The sequence below is a fragment of the Macrobrachium nipponense genome, chromosome 6, assembly GCF_015104395.2.
Source record: "Macrobrachium nipponense isolate FS-2020 chromosome 6, ASM1510439v2, whole genome shotgun sequence".
Lineage (NCBI taxonomy): Eukaryota > Metazoa > Arthropoda > Malacostraca > Decapoda > Palaemonidae > Macrobrachium > Macrobrachium nipponense.
The window spans coordinates 29,135,877-29,157,342 of record NC_061108.1 but is presented as its reverse complement, the minus strand read 5'-3'; the positions used below and the strand labels follow the sequence as shown (position 1 = coordinate 29,157,342).

The window sequence follows — 21,466 nt, the reverse complement described above, 5'->3', positions numbered from 1 at the left end:
TGCATGAAGGAAATTTGTAATCTTTTATACAGAATGATCTGTAAAAGATCATAATTATGAGAACAATATTTTATTATCTCGGGGGCCCCAATCTTTCAGGCTATCTGTGACCCTGACATATAGTACAAAAATGCAATAAGTAAATTATATCAATAATGTGACCTCTGGTCATATTATGTAGTAGACCATAACTGTAGAATATTGGTTAGGTGCATAACTCTCTTGAGTTAATAAAAAAAAAAAAGCGTGAGGTGTATTACCAAAGTGCATCACTGTTGTTGCAGATGAAGCTGGCTTCATATTAGCACCGGTTCTTGCTCCTGGAGTAGGCGGTAAATTAGCTCGGTGAATAAATGTACGAGCGGATGTCTGGATTTTCTTTCATTCAGGAGTCTGGCTTGAAAGACATTGAGTTGTTGGCCATCAAACAGTAGGAGTTTTAAAATACAAATTTTACTGACAACTGAACCTGGGATGTAGCTGGTACTATACATTGCAACAAAGGATAAAAATCCGAAATACTTGAAAAAAAAACTTCCTCCCTATTTATAACACAGAAAACACAAATATGAATGATTGAACCAAAATACAACAGACAAAATTGGAAATGAATCTTTAAATACACGGTAACTAAATTATTCTATAAGTTTTCTCGCACCACACACATAAGATGATTGATTCTACATATTTACTATAATGATATCAAAAGAGTAAGACTAGTTTCGGAGTTAAGACTCTAACACTTGTTTAGATGCAGCAGTGTTTCGATCATAAAGGTTGGTTTAATCTTAAAAAAAAGATAAGATAAAGGAAAAAAGGAAGTTGAGCTATTGCGACACTCATGATTCTGAGAATCTCATTCCTACCTCCCATCCCACAGAAATCCTAGACGGGTCCCCACTCCCCACAAATGAAGACTCATTGGGGAGACGGAGTTGAAGAAGAAGAGTGACGAGGCAGTCAGTCGGTTGTCAACATTGGTTGTGGTTGGTTCCTGTAAACATTCTGGTAAAGAGAGACTCGTTGACATACGTAGTTTGTGAACGGAAACTTGGCATACACTTCAGTGTCAGGTAATATTATTATCTTGATTGGAGCATGTGAAGTACTATGAGGACTAAGATGAGACATTGCTGTTTGTAATATTATAGGAAAACTGGGAATTCCATGTCAAGCTCATGGTACACTTGGCCTTTGCAAGAGTGGCACCATGTTGGGCGATGCGAACATGACACTGGGAAAACGGGTTGGTTTTTAATAATCTGGCCTCGCAACATCAATATATGAACGTCATGTCAAATCACTTTATTTATTTATTTATTTTTGTTAAGAAACGAAGCGAACAAAGCTAGTGTGAGGACCAGAGATTACTAAGACAGGTAGCTGGGTACTGATGATTTATTTATAGTAGGTACCTATGTTGTTGTTTTTGATTAAGCTGACCTTGTGTCAGCACGGGCTCCTGCTCACAGAGCAGCCCGTAATGATTTATTTACAGACAAACTGGGTTGACATTGACAGGTGCGGACGGATATGTAGTGCAGTCTCGCACCGCAAACAGAAACGACTCTGAGACAGTAAATTTGTGTTTTCTTACAGACATACATTTAGATATAAGCTAATTAGGTAGGCGTACAAATAATGGAATTGCATGTGTTATACATTGTAGTATCTTGGTAATTTTTCAAATATAGTAGGTAACTAGTACCTAACTAGTGGCCAGTACTAAGCCAGTGAATGAAATAGCCTACAGGGATGTAGCTAGCTAGGTACTAATCAGTTCCCAAACTTTTAAATTTGCCTTGGCATAATTGGTACTCAAGGTTCTTACTTATGCTTGACCTGTCATTAACCCTTAGGAACCGGGGTAATAAATCAATATGCAGCACCCCAGACCAGTAGCTAAAACTTTAAGGCCGGCTAATTTAAGAAAATAACGTCAATGGAAATAGGAAGATATGCAAATGCACAACGTGTAAGAGAAAAAATTAAAAAGTTTACCCAATCTATCATGAGAAGTTGAAAATGATTTACAACCCCTTGTGAGGCTCTTTTACAAGGCAATCATAAATTTTACAAAGTTGTACGTCATGATTTTTCTAGTAAATAATTTTATTTTGTAAAATTATAATTATTGCTCACACAGTATCAAAACAGATGTTAATTAAAATCGGTAACAAATTCAGAGCATAGGTAGTATATGTTAGGTATAAAGTTATTTACTTAAATTTATCAAGAATAAAGATGCAATAACTTTTCGAACTGGATATTGGTATGGCAGCCGTATCCCTGATTGTGATAGATAATGGTACGGCTGTGAATTGCACACATGCGAACCCTTGTTTACCACCTCAGGCATATCAGTGACAGCAAGAAAATGAAGACCTAGCAAACTGAACCGTGTACTACCTATAATACATCAGTTTTTGCTGAGAAACAGATGTTTTAAGGTTTCAACAAGCTGAAAAAGGCAATAGATGTCTACGAAGAGTCAAACTTCAGAAATTGTATATCCGTAGGTCATGAACGATCAAATTGGCTCCAAAAAGAGTTCTGAAGAGGAGACTCAAAGAAGATTTGAAGCTTAGCTAGTAAGGTAGTGCAGCAGTCAGTAGTGCGTCCAATATTATCAGAAACATGCTGTTAATATAGACTTAATTTGGATGATTACTTACGATTGATTAGGCCGTTTACCAGAGGATCGACTTTGGTAGTTTACCTTACTACCATGAATACAGCAGAGCACAATTTCTGTGTACTTCAAGTCTTCTTTGAATCTCCTCTTCGAAGCTTCTTTCAGGACCTATTCGATCGTTTGTGACTTACAGATATACAATTTCTGGAAGTTTGACTCAGAGGAGATTCAAAGAAGATTTGAAGTACACAGATAGATTAGTTTTATTTTTCATGAATACAGTCAAAATCTAAGTACAATGGTATCTCGAGATACGAAAGGCTCAACTTACGAAGAACTCGAGATACGAAAGCAAATATATACGAAAAATTTTACGGCTCTACATATGAAAGGTTGTAGCTGTAAAGTCTGAGATTCGCCCGGACCACCGATAACAATTTTGAAACTCACACGCCGCCAACCGAGTAGACTCGCCACCATCCTCCCGCTCTCCCATTGGTTCCTGATGCTAGTCACCGCCATGAAATCCTTCTCTCCTATTGGTCAGCATCCCTCCCATGATGCATGTACGTAGCGGCGTGCTTCTACAGCCACTGCACGGCATCATCTGTATCGTACGCACGGCTGTTTATTCTTGTTATTCATTCTAATGATTTCGTTTTATTACATAATTCGGGTTAGTGATTTTGTTGTACGTAGTATACTTTGTGTGAGAACTTTACTACATACATATACGTACTACATAACATAATTACGTACAGTATAAACATGGTCATGGGTCCCAAGAAAGTTTAAATTCATGGAAAGAAGAGGATGCTCTCTTTGGAGACGAAGATGGAGATTATCAAGAAGTATGAAGCTGGTATGTGATTGAGTGTGATCGCCAAGGAATATGGCCGAAATCCATTGACAATAGGCACCATCCTTAAGCAGAAGGATGCCATCAAAGCAGCTACACCTTCCAAGGGCGTCACTATTTTGTCCAGCAAGAGGACCCACGTGCACGATGAAATGGAAAGGCCTCTTCTTGTCTGGATAAAAGACAAAGAAATCGCTGGCGATACGATAACGGAGACGGCAATCTGCCACAAGGCCAGGGCTATTTTCGGCAATTTGATTGCCCAGGCCGAAGATGACGGAGGAGAAGGGACATCAACGCCAACCCCAGACTTCAAGGCTTTGCATGGTTGGTTCGAGAAATTCCGTAAACGGACTGGCATCCATTCGGTGGTGCGGCATGGGGAGGCAGCCAGCTCGGACACGAAAGCGGCCGAAGCCTTTAAAAAGACGTTCGACGAGATGATGATCAAGGAAGGCTACATTTCTCAGCAAGTCTTCAACTGTGATGAGACTGGCCTTTTTTTGGAAAAAAATGCCTTGTGGGACGTACATCACGCAGGAAGAGAAGAAGCTACCCGGGCATAAGCCTATGAAAGACAGGCTTACGCTCGCACTTTGTTTGAACGCCAGTGGCGATTGCAAGGTGAAGCCACTACTTGTCTATCATTCCGAGACTCCTCGAGCCTTCAAGACCCACAAAATGCTTAAGGAGAAGCTTCCAGTGATGTGGAGGGTTAATGCAAAAGCCTGGGTAACGAGGCTTTTGTTCACCGAGTGGGTAAATCTATGTTGTTCCGACACGGCATACAAACCTTCGGTCCTTTTTTACAATAGGAAGGTACTAGCGGCAGCTGGATAGGTCGTAAGCTTTCGAACAAGGGGTTCGGTAGTTAACTGCTTGTCCGACAGGCGCGCAGCATGCATTGCGGACTGGGAGGTAAACAAATCACTTTTGCTTTCGGCCTCACAGCGAGTGGACGTGTGTGTTCGACGCTCTCTGCCCGCTTCTCGTCGTTTGCTTTCATGAGTATTTGGTTGTGTTTGTGTGTGAACATTTGTAAGTACAATCATTTCCTCTCTTATTTCTTCAATTTTGAATTGATCAATAATGGAATCTCCACGCCTCGCTACCCCACGGAGACTATGCCCGGGTACCGAAGGGCGTAAATGCGGGAAGTTCCGATCTTTCCCGGAGATAGACCCTCATATTTTGTGTGCTCGGTGTCGGGGGCGCGAATGCACCCGAGCCGAGCCTTGTGATGTTGTGTAATGATTGGTCGGAGGCGCAGTGGACTTTGTATGAGGGCAGGAAGAAAGCGAAGGCCTGCAAAGGAGTCGTCGGAAAGCTCTCCCGCGACTCCTTTGGTGACGGACACTTCGTCTTCTTTCCTGCCGCCCCGCTTCAACCTTCCTGTCTACGGCGCTTCCCCTTCGGGGGGGGTGTCTAGGTCCTTCTCTTCTCCTGACTTGTCTAGTGTGGAGGAGGGCGCTAGATACCCTGACGTCGAGTTGTACTCTGGGTCCTCTATCCGTTCGTCTTCGCGCGAGCGGGTAGAGGATCCCCCTAATCACCGACTTTTGCCTCCTCAGGTGCGGTTGCCGCGAAGGATGACCTCGGACAGGTGTGGGCATCGTTGGGGTTGCAGGGCGTGCCGAGTGTCCAGGGGCTGCTCTACCATCTCGCTGGCGCCGTGGCGGTCACCCATAGCAACGGTCCTCGACCACACCACGACCCTTACAACACCCGGCTACGCTTCACCTCCTCACCTGGTGTACACCCAGCACGCGGTCTCTGTGACACCCACTACATCGGTGCAGGGGCCGGTCGCCGTAACTCGGGGGAGTGTGGATGCCTGCCACCTGGGTTTGCCGTGCTGCCGCGACCGGACTTCGTGTGCCCGAAGAGGCTCGCCCCTGGACCTCCCACCGGTACCTAGGATGTCTGTGCCGCTGTTCGACCACCTGTACCGCCCACACAGTCTGCCGTACCTGCCGTGACCACCGCTGCTGTACCTGTACCTGCTCCTGCTGTCTCGTCTACCGTTCCTGTGATGCTCGCACCATGCTGATGTTGTTCCTGGTTCCTGGCGCCGCTGCTCCCGATGCTGGTCTGTTCGGACAGGTACGTCCGGGCCCTGTTGCTTCGGCAACAGCAGCCCCGGCTCCGTCCTGGATGACAGATCTGACGTCGGTCCTGAGGAGGTTGACGAAGAAGAAGAAGAAGAGGAGGAAGGTGTCGTCGTCGTCTTCATCGTCTTCTTCGTCGTCGTCGTCGTCTGCCGCCTCTTCCCCTTCTTCTTCTAAGGCTCCCCCGCCGAAGAGAGAAGAAGAAGGTCGCCTCCCCCCCCCCTAAGAAGTCTCCTTCGGGAACTTCTAAGGGCCCGTCTCGCTCTGGTGAGACGGGGGGTGGTTCTTCCGCTGGTCGCCCTGCTCCTTCGGGAGCAGGACCCGTCTCTTCCTCCCGCAAGGAAGAAGACTACGGGGACCCAGAGGGTGCCGGCTAACACCGGCACTTCCTCACCTGCTGTCATGGGTTCGGCCACAGCAGCAGGGTCCGGCTCGGCCACTCGTTCGCGAGAGGTACCGAGTGTACGGTCGCCTACCAGCGACCGTGCAGCCAGGAACCAGACCTCTGAGTCCGCTCAGCGTCAGGTTCACGGCACGGAGCGGAAGACTGGTGACAGCCGCTCACGCGACTCTCACCAGGCCAGCTCTCGCGCTCGCGGCGAGCAGCTGGCTACCCGGGTCGGACGTGAACGGTCCATGACCGGCCACGGGCTGAGGCTGGGAAGAGGTTCCCCCCTTTCGCTGCACCAGCCACGGCTGGTACCAGCGAACTGACGCACGTGAGGATACGCACCGATCTCACCGTGACAGTGGAGCTCGCCGGTCGCCTGACCGTCGCTCTCACAGAGAGCGATCGGGTACGGCGACCAGCACCAGCTCCTCTGGACACACGAGACCGGGGCCGCTGTTCTCGGTCCAGCCGTTCTCCACAGCGAGACGGCTCGACTAGGTCTGCAGCTCGATCGCCACCGCGGGTTGGCGATCGCCTGCAGTCCTCCAAGCCCGCTGGTTCTACCAGCGAGCGAGGAGAGAGCGTCAGGTCTTCCTCTCCCATACCTTCAACCTCCTCAGGTTACACCGGGAGGGCGAGGTATTGAGGAGTGATCGTGAGGGGTGCGCCCCTCTCAGGATCCCGCCACCGCGTCGTACGGACCAGCTCGGTTCTCGGACCAGCCAGGTCGTACGCACAGGTGGTTGGAGGAGACGAGAGGGGGCTGTCGCTGCTCCTCTCCTTGAGGGAGGAGGGTCTCGGGAGGTGCTCCTGTTCGAGGGACTGGACGGTCCAACTCCACAGGATGCAGTCACTCCTGAGATCCAGAGGAACTTTGCCGAGGTTATTCGCGCTGATTCGTCAGCACAACGACCTCGGGGAAGGATCGCCGCTACCCACCATCCGAGCCCACGTCCCGGCTCGAGTCGTTCTGGGGCCCGAAGAGGGAACCCAGACCGACGGTGGGTTTGCCGCGGTCGGAGCTTGCGGACTCAGTGCTGGACCAGGTTGAATCGCTTGTCTCCGGACAAGACGGTTCGCTCAAGTCTGGCAGGTCGAGCAAGCTGCTTCCACCTCCTCTGCTACGACAGCGGCGGTTTTACGTGCCATCTGAAGACCCGATGCCGCCCAAAACAGGTGAACCGGAGTTAGCCAGGCTGACTCCGGGTGTGTCTCTGCAGCAGCTCCTGTCCGAGAACCTGTGGTTCTCGCAGCAAGAGGCACTCGCTGGAATCTACCGCCATGGCAGCTTTCCAGGCCGTCTCTGGCTAGATCTGTGGTCCCTCACAGTATCTAAGGTCGCAGCCAACTCCGGGGGGAAATTTCTCCCGAAGATGACTCGGCCTTCAGGAGACTTTGCCAGTCTGGAGGAAGAGCCATCTCCTTCCTTGCCCACCAGACGGTGAACCGATGTGGGCCAACCTGGTTCTTCCGACGAAGGGACGCTGTCCTTACTCGGGTTTCAGGGCGGCCGGGCGTGAATGCGGCGTTGGGACTTCGAAACGGACCTCTACGGAGTTCCACGTCTCTCTTCCCAGGAGAGATGGTGGACGCTGCGGTGGACAGACGGCGCACTGACGACAGTGGACCGTCTGGTTCACCAGGCAGTCTCGAAGGCGTCTGGGGGCAGCCTCGGACTGCGGCCAAGTCTAAGAGCTCGGCTAGCGCTTCCTCGGCGGCTAAGACGGTTGCTGCGTCGAAGCCCCGAGAATGACTCTGTCTTCTTCAACTCTGGCAAGGGGAGAGCCGTAACCAGCCCTCCTCCCAGCCCTCCTCATCCCGTGGAGGCTCTGGGAAGAAGTCGAAGAAAGGGGGGAAACGCTAGGGACGGCGTTCCCCCTCACCTGCTGCCGGAAGTGGGGGGTGCCTGGCCAGCCATTGGGCAACTTGGCAGCGCTACGGCGCCGAGACCTGGATTGTAGATGTCCTTCGGGAGGGTATATCATTACCCTTCGAATCTCGGCCACCCCTCACCTCCAAACCCGGTCCAACAGCAGTCGTACGTTCCCCAGGGTCATCGAAGGACGTAGCACTGAGACAGGAGATAAAGGACCATGCTGAGCAAGAAGAGCTGTAGAGATCGTCACGGATCAGTCACCGGGCTTTTACAGTCGACTCTTCCTGGTTGGAAAAGTCTACGGGAGGCTGGCGCCCGGTGATAGATCTCTCTCCCCTGAACCGGTTTGTTCGCCAGACCCGGTTCACGATGGAGACGGCACGCTCAGTGCTCGACTCCATCAAGGGAGAACGATTTCATGCTTTCAGTGGACTTGAAGGATGCGTATTTCCAAATACCCATTCATCAGTCCTCCAGAAAATACCTCCGCTTCATCCTCGACGGGACGGTGTACCAGTTCAGGGCACTGTGCTTCGGTCTCAACCGCCCCACAGGTGTTTTCACGCGAGTGTTCACTCTGGTGTCTGCTTGGGCCCATTCGCACGGGATACGTCTGATGAGGTATCTCGACGATTGGTTAGTCCTGGCGAGCTCCCGCTCGCAGTTGCTACAGGACAGGGATTCGACTGCTCGAGTTCTGCCACGAAAATCTGGGGACGTGGTGAACTTCGAGAAGTCCGATCTCGAGCCCAAGCAGAGGATGAAGTACCTGGGTATGCTGATCGACACGGTAGCAGGGCGAGTCTTTCCCGCAGACTCGCGGATCAGCAGATTCAGGGAGGCAGCCAACCAGTTCCTGTCTCGGCAGGGAACAGGCAGCTCAGCGATGGCAAGTCGTGATCGGACACCTGTCGTCACTCGAGAAGTTAGTCCCTCACGGGTCGTCTTCACCTGCGGTCTCTTCAGTGGAGACTAAAGGAGGGTTGGTCACAGGCGAAGGATCCCCCAAGCTTTCCAGTGTCACTGACACAGGAGGTGAGGCAGGACCTAGCCTGGTGGCTGGACGACAGGAACCTCTTAAGAGGAGTGCCCCTGCGCACTCCCCCATCCCCCCCTGGACATGCAGCTGTTCTCAGACGCATCGACCGAGGGATGGGGCGCACACCTGGAGGAGTTGCTGACTTCAGGAGTGTGGGACGAGAACGACAAGCACCTTCACATCAATGTACTGGAACTCAAGGCAGCGTTCCTCGCTCTCCAAGAGTTTCCAGGACCGCTTGATGGGACACTCAGTGGTGTGATGTGCGACAACACCACGGTGGTGGCCTACGTCAACAAACAGGGGGGACTAGTGTCTCTCCCGTTGTACCAGTTGACTCGGCAGGTGCACGAGTGGGCCGAGGCACACTCAATAGAGCTGTCGGCACGCTACATTCCAGGGAAGAGGAATGTAGTAGCAGACACGCTCAGCCGTCGGGATCAGGTGATAGGGACCGAATGGTCTCTACACCAGACGTGGCGGAAAGGCTCTTCGACCTGTGGGGGCGACCAGTCGTGGATCTGTTCGCCACCCCGGCACAACAGGAAGCTCCAGGTGTTCTTCTCGGCCGTGCCGGACCCATGGGCAGCTGCAGAGGACGCTCTTCAACACCCGTGGGACAACCTCTTCGCCTATGCCTTTACCCCCCGTTCAGCCTGATTCGCAAGGTATCAGCCGAGCACTGGTCACCCCGAATCTCAGGATGATCCTGGTGGCTCCCAAATGGCCCACAGGCCATTTGGTATCCGGACCTGCTGGCTCTTCTCGCAGGAGAACCGAGAGAGATTCCCCCTTGGCACAACCTTCTCGCCCAGCCACACGTCGAGCGGTACCACCGAGCAGTCCAGTCTCTACGTCTTCACGGCTGGCTGTTATCCACCATCTCTTGCGAACGAGAGGCTTTTCTCGTAGCGCAGCAACAGAGATGGCTGGAAACGTCCGTCAGTCCTCTGCAGCTGTGTACCAGGGGAAGTGGGCCGTCTTCTGTGGTTGGTGTCGTAGACGGGGTCTATCTCCTCTCAGAGCCACTCTTCAGCAGGTAGCGGATTTCCTCGTTTTTCTTCGCCGAGAGAAGCTCCTCTCAGTCCCCACAGTCAAAGGATACAGAGCCGCCTTGGCGCTCGTCCTGAAACTGAGGGGATTGGACATCTCGAACTCGTTCGAGATCTCCTTGCTCATGATTGGAAGCTTCGAAAGGCTCTTGCCCACCCAGGGAACTCAGGCCCCCACCTGCGTGGGATGTGACTCTCGTCCGTTAGGAGTTGACTCGAACGCCGTTCGAGCCACTCCGAGAGTCGTCAGACAGGGATCTGACCCTCAAGACCCTCTTCTTGCTGGCCCTGGCATCGGCGAAGAGAGTAGGGGAACTTCATGGTCTTTCCTATGATGTACGACACTCCAGGGGATGGGGATCTGTGACGCTCGATTTCGTCCCGAACTTCGTTGCAAAGACTCAGAACCCGTCGATCCCTGACGACAGGTTCGAGTCATTCACGATTCCCTCCCTATTGGACTTCACCGATAATGATGCGGATGAGATGCTGCTTTGTCCTGTGTGAGGGCGTCTACGGCGCTATCTGAAGAGAACTCGACACCTCAGGCCTGAGTGTCGACGCCTCTTCGTTAGCACCGGGGTCACCAAGAAAGAAGTATCCAAGAACACTTTCATTCTGGCTGCGTGAGGTCATCAGGAGGGCGTATGAGGCTGATGGTAGTGACGACATCCGTACGTCCCGTCCGAGAGCTCACGAAGTCAGAAGTATTGGCCCCTCGTTGGCGTTTCGTAAGAACTTCTCCGTGGCGCAGGTCCTGAAGGCAGGTGTCTGGTCTAACCAGACTACCTTTACGTCCTTCTACCTTCGGGATATTGCCCACAGGTCCTTGGATACCTTTTCCTTGGGACCCCGTGGTGGCTGCTCAACAAGTTGTGTAGCTAACCCAGACCCTCGCAGGCTGAACAGCATCGAGTCCTGGTGTGACTGTGTGGATGGATGTGTGAGTGAGTGAGTGACTGGCTCTCTCTTCCCATCTTTTCCTCCTCCTCTACCTGTGGGCAGAGGGCCACGGTCGTCACTACGCTGGATGAGGACGAGATGCAGGTGAGCTATATGACAGAGCCCCATCCTATCCCTTTCACTAGGGATAGGAGCAGAATATCCACCACTTTCCTTCTACAAGGGGGGGAAGTGGATGCCTACAAGAGTCAAACCCATGACTTTATATTTGCTCCTGTACAGGAACAAGTTCTTACATTGCTGGTACGAAGAGATACGCATGCCTCTCTCTTGTACTCGGTCCAGAGGTCTGACCATTGATCCTGCGGTGCACACCCCGATCAATCGGACAGAGGCTTGGATCCCTCCCTCGCTCTTACGACCAGGGAGGCTTCCAAGGTTGGGCGAACACCAGTCTGTTCACAAAATACTCAGATTCCACCCCCACCAAGAGGGGGGAACGTGAGTCTTCCTATTGTAAAAGGACCGAAGGTTTGTATGCCGTGTCGGAACAAATGACAATTTGTCTAAAATTGCATTTTTCCTAACTATACAAACCTGAGGTCCTTTTACACATAGCCCCACCTCATGCCACCCCTACACTCTGCAGTTTTTGCTTTGGGCCAAAAGCAAAAGTGATTTGTTTACCTCCCAGTCGCGCGCGCGCGCCTGTCGGACAAGCAGTTAACTACCGAACCCCTTGTTCGAAAGCTTACGACCTATCCAGCTGCCGCTAGTACCTTCCTATTGTAAAAGGACCTCAGGTTTGTATAGTTAGGAAAAATGCAATTTTTAGACAAATTGTCATTTCGGCCTGACAGTGAAGAAATTCTGGAAAGAGAAGCACCACCTCCCTCTGAAATGCCTGCTGGTGTTGGACAATGCCCCTGCTCACCCTCCTGGTCTCAAGGAAGATATATCCTAGCGGTGTATTCCTTCATCAAGGTTCTTTATCTTCCGCCTAACACCACCCCTCTCCTCCAGCCCATGGACCAGCAAGTGATATCGAACTTCAAGAAGCTGTATACGAAACATCTTTTCAAGAGATGTTTCAACATCACCGATACCACAAACCTCACCTTGCTTGAATTTTGGAAGGAGCATTTCGATATCGTAATAATGCATCCGACTCATGACCAAGCTTGGCAGGAGGTTTGCGAGGCGAACCTTGAATTCCTCACGGAGGAACTCTGGCCTGATGCCGTATCTGCCCGAGACTTTGAGGGATTCGACGTGGGCGCAAGCTGGTGCTGCAGATTCAGCAAAAACAGGTTGACGATCCTGAAACTGTTTCGCAACCAGATCTTGACGAGATCATTGCACTCGGCAAGTCCATGGGGCTGGTCATCGACGAGCACGGTAATCAATGACTTTCTCTGCGGAGCCCAACCCCAAGATGGAGCTTGCGACGGATGACCTGAAGGAGTTGGAGGCCATGCAACATAACGTCATTCAAGAGGAGTTCTCTAGCAGCGGCGAGGAGGACGACGACTCTATGACAACGGCAGAAATTAAGGATGCTCTAATTGCTTTTCATAAGGTCCAATCATTCGTAGAAAAGAGACAACCCCAAAACGAAAGGCTTACCCAGGGTTCGTATGCTTGCACAATTCGATGACGTTTGCCTGAGTCGTTTCGGGAACATTGTCAAAGTAGGCAGAAGCAATCTTCCTTGGATAGTTATTTTCATACAATCAACTTACCTGTCAGATATATATACATAGCTAAGAATCCGTCGTCCCGACAGAAATTCAAATTTCGCGCCACTCGCTACAGGTAGGTCATGGTGATCTACCGGCCTGCCCTGGGCGGCAGGGACTAGGAACCATCCCCGTTTTCTATCATATTTTCTCTGTCGCCGGTGGTAATCAACATTGTTGTTATTACCTCCTGACTAGATTCATTTTTCATCCTTTGATCATCGTTTTTCGGCTTTTTGGTGACGTATTTGGATCGTGATTCGCTACAGTGAACTGTTTTTTGGAATAACTCTTTTGGATTTTCTCAGTATGTCTGATTCTAATGAGAGTGTGAGAATGTGTGTGAATGTAGGCTGCAGGGTGAGGATGATCCTCACACTGTATGCCGTAAATGTAGGGGGTTTCAGTGTTCTGCTATTAATACTTGTAAGGAATGCGAGGGATTGAATGCAGAAGAGTGGAAGACTTTGACTTCTTATTTGAAGAAGTTAGAGAGGGATAGAATTAGACGATTGAAAGGTGTGAGTTCAAAGCCTATTGAGCCTTTCACTGATAATTCTAATCCTACTGATGTATATTCTCCCTATGTATCTCATTCTCAGAGTGCTTTTTTCGGATTCGGCATCGGAAATCGCCAATCTGAAAGCTACAATTAGAGACATGAAGTCCAAGATGGCTGACTTCAAAGGTAAGGCTAGTGAAAGTGAGCATTACAGTGAAGTGAGTTCTCCCAGTGTTGTGGAGGGGGCGTTTGATCGTCCCTGCGACGCTCCCAGGCCTAGACCTCTTCCAAGCTCACGAGCCCAGAGGAGAAGGAAAGTCGAAAGCCTTAAGGAGGTTGTGGGGAATCCCCAACGGTCAGACGTCCCTTCAGCTAGCTCTGCTTCGTTGCAGGCGGCTCAAGGGCGCTATAGAAAAGCGTCCTTCGCGAGTGTTTTCTCGTCCTCTAATCCCCTCGTCCCTCACCTAAACGAGGGTGGAAGGAATCGAACTTATCGAGACCAGCTGAAGCGTCATATGACGCCTGACATGGATTTTTAGTCCAGAGCGTTTCTCTGATGACGCTCCCGTCTTCTAGCAAGAAGCGAAGGGGGCGTCAGCGTCACCTGAAGTGTACGCGGAAGTACCCTTTCCTTCTTTCCCCGGGACCGAGAAGTGATGACGAAAGACGTCATGCAGGTGGACGTGGGAAAGAAAGCGTTTAAGAAAGATCATTATAGCAGTTCAAGAGCAACTGTCATCTCGAGTGGGAGTTTTAGCGCAACGTCGGAAGGACGTGACGCTTCCAATTAAGAAGTCTCGTCCTCTCTTACCTGTTCAACGACAAGCGTCATACAGACGGGAAACGGCTAAAACGTCTTACAGAAGCGTCTAGTGCGAGAGCGAGAACAGGTGCTTACGAGAGTTTCGTAACGCCAGAGAGACGTAAGACGTCTTTTAGACGCGAAGCGTCATTGGAAACGGAGCATAGACCGACCTCCGTCCAATATTATGACGCCAAGTAGGACGCCTTTGGAGAGCGGAGCGTCTTCCAAGCGCGAAGCGTCATCGAGACGTCTGCAAAAGACGTCATCCATGACGCTTGCAAACGGGAAGAAGCATCATGTAAGCATGAAGAGTCTTCTAAAATTCTAGAGAAGCCGAAGCTTATGACGCCTTCCAAGACTATTAGAGCGGGAAAGAGGAAGGATTATCTTTCCCTTAGCCCCTCTCCTGTTAGGAGTTTGTCTCCGCAAGCAGAAGAATGTTCGGAAAGGAGAGCGGAGACGCTTTTAGATCCCGAGTTAGAGGAAAACTCGGATGACGAATATAGTGGAAGAGAAGGTCTGTCTAACTATAAGGTGTTGACTACCCTTCTTCTTGAGGAGTACGGAGGCGAGTTGACGCCTGCCGCTCCTCCTTCTCCTCGCTCCCTCTTTTCCAGTGCTAAGACGAAGAAGCCTTCGTCTTTTCTTAAAATGAAACCCACCATATCGATGAAGCGAGCATTACATTCCTTAGACTCATGGATGAAGTCTAAGAAAGACTTAGTGAGAACAGTCTTCTGCATGCCTCCAGCAAGATTAGCTGGGAAAAGAGGCATTTGGTATCGGACGGGAGAGGAAAAAATATGGTATTGCTCTCTCCTTCTACAACCGAAACCGAGATTTTTCGACTTTGGTTAACGCTTCAAGGCGTCAAAGTCTCTTCAATTCTGTACGGATTACGTGGGGAATTTCGGAACTGGATCATCTCCTCAAGGGACGCTTTCTTGTGTTATTGGAAGTTTTTTAACTTCTTAGATTGGTCCCTTGGGGTGATGTCCAAGAAAGCCCATGATTCGGAAGGAATCGAACCTGAAGCCCTGTTATGCATATTGTCTTGTATTGACAAGGCGGTACAGGATGGATCTTTTGAAATCTCCTCTTTGTTTGCGGCAGGTCTTTTAAAGAAAAGGACTGTATATGACGCCTTCTTAACAAAGTCAGTCTCACATGCTCAGAGAGCAGCACTTCTATAGCTGCTTTTTGTCCCTTTAAGAAGGGAAAATGAAGATTCTCTCCTCCAAGCACCAGTAGGTGCCAGGCTCCTGGGATTTGTGGAAGCCTGGACACTGATAAATGCAGAAGCGTCATCTTTGGCGATCTTAAGGAGGGGAATAATCGTATCCCTTTCCTGAACACTCCTCCCCCCCTAACGTCAATACCAAGGGACTATCAGCCAAATACAAGGATCCTGTGCTGAGGGACTACTCTTCGATCGAGGGTGGAACAAATGTGTGAACAAGAAGCGATAGAAGTGTACGGGATCAACACTCCCCGGGGTTTTACAATCGCCTTTTTCTGGTGGCGAAAGCCTCGGGAGGCTGGAGACCAGTACTGGACGTCAGCTCTCTGAACAGATTTGTTCAGAAGGGGAAGTTCTCCATGGAGACTTCTGCGTCAGTCATGGCGTCATTACGACAGGGAGATTGGATGGTGTCTTTAGATCTCCAGGACGCCTACTTTCACGTCCCGATCCACCCTTCATCGAAGAAGTACCTCCGTTTCATGACGGGGGGAAGGATCTTTCAGTTCAGAGCCTTGTGTTTCGGCCTGTCCATAGCTCCTCAGGTCTTCACAAGCCTGATGAAGAATGTGGCGAGTTTTCTTCACCTCAAAGGAGTGTATGTCTCTATGTATCTAGACGACTGGCTCATCAGGGCCAGATCGGAGAGACAGTGCTTGGAGGACCTAAAAAGTTAACTCTGGATTTGATCAAAGCGTTGGGATTGCTTGTGAACCTCGAGAAGTCTCAAGCTGACCCCCAGACAAGACCTAGTCTATCTGGGGATTCGGATGGATTCTCGGGTTTTCGAGTTTTTCCTTCGCAAGAGAGAATCGCAAAAGGTTTGCGGATAGTCTCTCTCTTCTTAGAGAAGCAACAAACGTCGGCGAGGGAATGGTTGAGCCTTCTGGGGACGCTTTCCTCGCTAGAACAATTCTTCCCTCTAGGAGGAAGACTTCATATACTCCGCTTTCAATTCTTCCTCAAGAGGTCTTGGAGCTGGAAAACCGGACAACTGTCGGACGTTTTTTCCCATTCCAGTGGAGATAAAGTCACACCTACAGTGGTGGTTGCGCCTCTGGAAGAGAACAAAAGGGCGATGTCTCTAAGAACACTACCGAACACAGAACCCAGACCTAGTGTTGTTCTCCGACGCGTCGGAGACAGGTTGGGGAGCGAATATTAGGCTCAGAGGAAGTGTCAGGCACCTGGGAACCAGCACAGGTGTCTTGGCACATAAACTTGGCAAAGAGCTCTTCGCCGTACATCTGGCCTTGAAGAGCCTAGAACCTCTGTGCAAGCAAGGTAGTGCAATTAAACGTGGACAACATCACCGCACTTGCCTACATTCGGAAACAGGGAGGGACGCACTCCTCGTTCCCTTACGAGCTCACGAGAGACCTATTACTTTGGACGTCTCACAGGAACATCTCCCTGATGACAAGGTTCGTACAGGGAGTAAGGAATGTGAGGGCGGACAGGCTCAGCAGGAGGAACCAGGTCCTTCATACAGAATGGACACTACACGAGGAAGTGTGTCTCGATCTCTGGTCTCTGTGGGGAACTCCTCATGTGGATCTCTTCGCAACATTCATTTCTAAAAGGCTCCCAGTTGTTTGCTCGGTCGTGGAAGATCCAAGAGCTCTTATGGTAGACGCCTTCCTGCTAAATTGGTCTCGAGTAGACGTATATGCTTTTCCCCCATTCAAAATCCTGGGGTTAGTAATGAGAAAGTTTGTGGCGTCAAAAGAGACGAGGATGACGTTAATAGCCCCCCTTTTGGCCGGCCCAGGAATGGTTCACGGAGGTGGTAGAGTGGATCGTAGATTTCCAAGATCCCTACCAAGAAGGATGGATCTTCTCAGACAACCACACTTCAAGAGGGACCACCAAAACCTCACCGCTCTCGCTCTGACGGCCTTTCGACTATCGAAAGACTTGTCAGAGCGAGAGGCTTTTCTCGCGAAGTGGCAAACGCGATCGCGAGAGCACGCAGAACCTCCACTACGAAAGTATACCAATCAAAGTGGAAGGTATTTAGAAGGTGGTGTAGATCCAAGAAGTTGTCCTCCTCCACTACCTCTATAGCGGAAATTGCTGATTTCCTGCTATTCCTGAGAGAAAAATCTCATCTAGCCGTATCCACATTAAAGGGATACAGAAGTATGCTCTCGGCTGTATTCAGGAACAGAGGTTTAGATCTGGCAGATAATAAAGATCTCCACGATCTTATAAGGTCTTTTGAGACTTCAAAGTCTAAGGAACCAGTACCTCCGAACTGGAACCTAGACGTAGTTCTAAAGTATCTGTCATCGGAAAGATTCGAACCTCCTCATCGGGCATCGTTTAGAGACATTACCCGAAAATGCCTATTCCTATTATCTTTAGCTACGGCAAAGAGAATTAGTGAATTGCATGCTCTGCAGGATAAAGTAGGATTCAAGGGAGACTCAGCGATTTGCTCGTTTAAGACCCTGTTTTTAGTGAAAAACGAGAATCCTACGAATCCCTGGCCTAAGTCATTCGATGTCAAAGGCATGTCGAGTCTCGTAGGCAGAGAAGCAGAGAGGTCTCTATGCCCTATTAGAGCTCTGAAGTTCTACCTTCAGAGAAAGCATCAAATGGGAGGCTCTAGACAAGGTCTTTGGTGCGCGGTAAAAGACCCCACAAGACTGATGTCCAAGAATGCGCTGGCATTCGTTGTAAGAAACGTCATTACAGACGCTCATAAGGCCTGTCCTGACGAACAGTTACAACTGTTGAGAGTAAAAGCTCATGAAAGAGAGCAATACAGCGACGTCTCTCTCGTTTCATATGAATATGTCGCTTAAAAATAAATAGATACGACATTTTGGAGATGCAACTCAGTATTTTGCATACTCATTACTTGAAAGACGTGCGTGTGACATATGAGAAGTGTTTTTTCTCTAGGTCCTTTCGTATCGGTCGGATACGATTCTGGGTACGGGAGCCGACACCAATCCTTAAATGTATATACTTTTCTTCTTTTTGGATATGGTCGAGTCTCTTCGAAACAATGGAGGACTTAGGCTAGCAAGGGCGGCCGTCTATGTTGTTCAGTAAGAGAATTCTTGTCATATCCAATTAGTTGAGTATAATTTTTTTTTGAAAATTATGTATGTGTGCGTAGTGGTTTTGAGTTACGATTGTTGTGACGAGTTCGGGGATAACTCTTAACAATCTGTAGTTCTAACAGATGGTTAGGATCAGGTGGTCGGGATGGTTGTGTGCTCCTTCATAAGGTGTATTGTCATATAAGTGGATCAGCACCCATTGACAAAGTCCTTTTAGGCTCTGCCGAGTAAGTGGGTTAAGACCCCATCGGCAGACCCACAAGAACTCTTGGCCATAGATCATATATCTCGCTAAAGTTTCTTGAGGTGATGCAGACTACTGGGCAAACACCCACGAAGTCTACCACCTATCAGGTAGGAACCAAGGTTTTATTTATACCTACAACATATGTTGTTTACCTGTCTATTCCATATAGAAGCTTGTCTCTTACCCTCCACCGAAGGGTGCCAATCAGCTATGTATATCTGACAGGTAAGTTGATTGTATGACAATGATAATTGGTTATGTTACATAAAAGTTTCATACATACTTACCTGGCAGATATATACAATTAAAGGCCCACCCAGCCTCCCCGCAGGAGACAGGTGGAAGAGAGAAAATATGATAGAAAACGGGGATGGTTCCTAGTCCTGCCGCCCAGGGCAGGCCGGTAGATCACCTGACCTACCTGTAGCGAGTGGCGCGAAATTTGAATTTCTGTCGGGGACGACGGAGTCTTAGCTATGTATATATATCTGCCAGGTAAGTATGTATGAAACTTTATTGTAACATAACAATATCATTTTTTAAAGAGGCCTTTAGTAGGAGTAGTAAGCAAAAAGGAAGAACCAAGTGATACTAAAAAACAGAAAGTTGAAAGTGGTGAAGAAGTTGAAAAAAAAAAAAGAATAAATAAATAAAGAAATAAATAAATGATAAAAAGTAAAAAAAAAAAATGTAAAAATAAAAAAAAATTAAAAACTTTTATATTAAGTTTTTTGTAAAGTTAAGTGTTACAGTTTTGTTAGTGTGTTTCGTAAAGTTTAGTTTATGTTTTCCTTACATTTTTTTGTGTGTGTCGTAAATTTAAGTGTACGTACGTAGTATCTGCTGTTTGTCCCCCTCTGTCACCACTTTCAGAGATAGCCTCACTTGAAAGGTAAGCTTCCACATTTTACTACATACGTACGTATGTACGTACAGTATTTCTTGTATACCATGTACACTAATACACTTTATTTACAGGTATATATTAGCAGTACGTATTAAGTTAGGTATTGAATGGTCTAAATTGTTGTAGTATTTCATTGTTTATAGGTCAATTTAGCTTTATTATGAAATTTACTGGGGTGTTTTTGGAGGGCTTGGAATGGATTAGCCATTTTACATGTAAAATGTGGTCCAAGATATGAAAAGCTCATGATACGAAGCCGCCTCGGAACGGATTAATTTCGCATCTCGAGGTACCACTGTATGTTTAAGTATTACTATTGTGATTTTTTATATTTTCATTTACTGTCAAAATGTTTTGGTGCTTTGGTGATGACTGTATGGTGCTTCACTTTGACATTTTGAATTGAACATGTTCAGGGAAACAATTCAGTTCGACTATTATTACTACTGTTGCTGATCTTCTAGTGCCGTACCTATAGCTCTTAGCAACAGTGTACGGCAACTGCTGCATGATTAGCAAACTGCCATACCTACAGCAAGTCAATAGCGCAATACGGCACCAATGACAGAATGTGACATTCCCCCATTACACTATGTTATTTGTATGGCAGGAAGTCTGAAATTGATGCATGCGCAATTCACTGCCATACCAATATCTATCGCAATCAGGGATACGGCTGCCGTACCAATATCCTGTGCCATAACTTTTTTGGATTTATACGTGGGTTTTCTATTTATTTGCAAAATTACCTTTATAATAGACATACTAGCCTATCATAAAAGATAAGAACTAAAACCAACAGCAGCCTTTGGTATATTTATGAGCAAATTTATAAAAAGATGTCATGTGAGATAAAGAGGCACTACATCCTCCTTTGAAGTCAAGATCCCAGCTAATTCTCTTTTGACCTGCCCAGTTGATTTTAGTTAGTCTAAAAGGTGCCATTAGTGAATTTATGGACTATAGAAATAATGACACAACCTCGTGTGAGCATGTCCATCCGCTAATGGAAGCTAGTTTTTCATTGAAAAATTTTTGCTCCTATGAGGATATAAACCCTTGTTTGTGTAAGTGGATGTACATATGGCACAATTGTGATTGATTGAAGCTTGTAAACCGTGTTTTAAAGTTGATTGTCTTCCTTGTGAGGAGTTTGTGGTGTGTGGCCACCCACACAGTGCATAGCGTCAGTTTCTCTTTGTCTGACGTTGCACAGACATGTTACACACGCTGTCATTATGGGTGTGTTTGAGGCAATGCAATAATTCTTTCTTGTGTGAATGACTTTTGTTTTGGGGTTTTCAGCACTTGTTATTTGTAGTGTTTGATTTAGGCATGATTTGGCCTTAGACTTCTACATCCCTTGTTTAGGATGTCCAGGCAAGAGTTCCCTGAACCAGACTACCTTTACCTCATTTCCTGGAGGGACTTTACCAACAAGTCATTGGATCTTCTCATTAGGACCTGTGATGATTTTATCACAGGTTGTACTGTCTCTATGCACCCCTCAGACAAAAAAAAAAAAAAAAAAAAAAAAAATCTTGCCAAATGGAGTGCCCTGTAAGGGGAAGTGCACCCCTTTAGCCCCTAGCTGCAACCCCTGTTCATTCTTGTACTCTACCTCCGTTCATATTACCTTTCTTCTTTATTGCTTTCCACCCTTTCTTAATAATTGTTTCATAGTGCAACTGAGATTTTCCTCTTGATACATCTTTAAAACCTTTACATTTGTTTCTCATTCAGTTCTGAATTACCTCATTGTCCCGACTGCTTGGCCTTTAGTCTAAAGTTTTTTATTCCAATTCCTAAGGTACTTGGATGGCAAGTTCCTTCGGTTCTCAGATCCATCCAGAACTTTTCAGTTCAAAGTACTCTGCTTTGGTCTGACTACAGCACCTCAGGTGTTTACGAGGGTAATGTCTCCAATTTCTGCTATAATGCATTGTCGAGGATTCAGGATGAGGAGGTATTTCAATGATTGGCTCCTTCAGACTTCCTGCCATCCTGAGTTAGCCGGAAAGTTTTATGTCTCACAGAGCTCAACCAGTGAGTGAGTGGAAGAGCTTGTTGGGTAGAATGTCTCCCTCTT

General features: G+C 48.1%; 1 protein-coding gene across 4 annotated transcripts in view; it reads left to right on the top strand.

The window, feature by feature from the left end:
* The window catches only part of LOC135216742 (uncharacterized), a 169,359-nt gene that overhangs the window by 63,047 nt on the left and 84,846 nt on the right, over positions 1–21,466 (top strand). For 2 of the 4 annotated variants that reach the window (XM_064252214.1, XM_064252212.1), the window contains exon 2: positions 881–1,073. The exons of the other annotated variants lie outside the window; for them this stretch is intronic. The gene's annotated coding sequence lies outside the window, so the exon portion shown is untranslated. The remainder of the gene's footprint in view (positions 1–880; positions 1,074–21,466) is intronic. 4 annotated transcript variants of the gene reach the window in all.